We start from the raw sequence: 2,389 nt of genomic DNA on the forward strand, positions 1-2,389 counted from the left end.
AATTGTTCTAGTTGTTCCAACATTGTTCCAAAAGGACACTTTACTCTTGAGCGCGCCCTTACCGTAAGAATTCTAAGTCCATTAATTCGGGTTTATAATTGTTCGATGTGAACAAAACTGCATATCTGAGTTGTACTAGCTTAGCACAAGTTAGCACCATATTCGAATTCTTCAGAACAACGATATAAAGGGCACTTTACTCTTGAACGCGCCCTTACCGTAAGAATTTTAAGTACACATGACATGTTCTTTTACCGCGTAATTTTTTTGGCTTACGTATATCATCGTATTCTATCTAGTTGGTACCATTACGTACATATGCAGTGTAATGACCAACTGACGTTTGGGACGTTTGTCCGTAGTACACAACGCATCCAACATGAGTGTAATGTTGCTCATTTAACTTAATGGATATTGGAATGTCGTTCAAAGCAGTTAATTGTGAGCGAAGATTCAATAAATAGTTGTGGCCCGTATGATACGTTCACAGAACGTTCCTTATCACATTTGCTACATGTAAATTTTAAAACTTTTTCCTCCTTTATTGCATCAATAATTTTTGGGTAATCGTGTTTATTTAATATTTCATTTATCGGTAAAATGTATTTCTTAACAATTTTCATGTTTCCACATATTTGACATGTGCATATTTCGACATAGCTATTACTTTCTTGAAATATATATTCGCATAAATTAACAATGTTTGATAAGGCACCTATTGTTACAATGCCAGGAGTTACCGTATCTTGTAAAAAACATGTCACACTTTTCAAAAGTTCAGCTCGCATTTTATGTTAAATATTAAATTTTTGTAGTTGGACTTAATTGTACAAAACATTTTATAAATTTAAACACGTCTGTTGTGGCTGTATCTACAATTCCTTTAAATTTATCATATACGCATGCCGCGGCGAGAATTTGCACAATGCTATCAAAACCACATGTATTTTTGACGATTATGTTCGTAGATTCAATTTTTAAAACAGAAGAAATATTCCCATTTTGTAATACATCTAGCGTAACATGCTTTTTTGTAATATTAAATGTATCCCAACTAGGACACAAATCTAGATAAAAACGTTTAGTTTTTTTACTATCATTCTTTATTTCGCCAGTTTTGTTCCGCCGCTAACTCACAAGGTTCTTCATCTGATTTGTCAGAATTTATTGATTTTATTTCTAATTTCGGACTTTCGAATTTTATAACATCAATTTCTTCGTCTTTTGCGAAAGACCCAATTATCATTGCCAAAAGATCAACAATAACTTCGAGAACAACGATACATTTCGAGTCAAAATTAACATGCCTTTTTTTTGTAAGGATAGGATTAGAAATACGTCGAATCGGTAGTTCGAATAAAAAAGTTTTCCATGTTACAACAGATAGTTATTATGAGTTTGACAGAGCATTAATGGGTGTTATTGTAAGAGCATTTAGTAATTGTAATGATCTAAAAGAATATTTGTCAAGGTGTTCTTATTAATATCAAATAAAAACAAAAAAATACCAACATGTTTTTTGCGTTTAGATATTTTACATTATGTAAGTTTTATAACTAGATGGAAAATTTTTACACCTACAGTCCATCCTAAAGTTAAAACATTTTACATAATGATAATGTGTCTGTTAACAAGAACAACAGATTTCACTGATTTACAACAAATTGTGCGAGTAGCGATTATTCTCTGTTCAAGTGAAAATGTTGGAAAAGACGAAAATCAGCAAGATACTTTAGCTGGAAAATGTCGAATTTTGTTATGCAATAAAATCAAAGGAGTAATTCCTAATGTAGGCGAAATTGCCGATCGGGGTATTGAGATCGGTCGCGATGTAAACGAATTGGATTTGTTATTAACAGATATTAATCAAGAAGATATACATCAAAATAGCGAGAAACTTAATTCTGCTGACGATAATATATGCAATGATTATCTGGGTTAATACGTTCTTCGATAGTTGCGTTAATGACTTGCATAGCGCTACTAATGGTGTAGACATAAATCCATATTACTTTCCAGCAATGGTAAAAAAAATTAAATCTTTGTCATATTTTCTCATATACACCGTAATATAATGATACCAATATTTGGATTTGGCAAAATAAATGCAAGTTCATCTGCAGTTGAGTTTAAATTTAACGATATAAAGCACAGTTTATTAAAGTACACTTCACAATCAATGCGAATAGATAAATTTTTAACGGTACATATTCAATCTTTCTCTGGTAAAGCAAAATTAGCTATGTCAGAAATTAACAGATTGGTATCACCATCTATGTCAAATACGCATTACGAGACGCCAAAGCAAATTTTAACAGAAATTGATGTTATAAAATTCGAAAGTCCGAAATTAGAAATAAAATCAATAAATTCTGACAAATCAGATGAA

This window comes from Wasmannia auropunctata, unplaced genomic scaffold (genome assembly GCF_000956235.1).
Source record: "Wasmannia auropunctata unplaced genomic scaffold, wasmannia.A_1.0 LD336076.1, whole genome shotgun sequence".
Taxonomy (NCBI): Eukaryota; Metazoa; Arthropoda; class Insecta; order Hymenoptera; family Formicidae; genus Wasmannia; species Wasmannia auropunctata.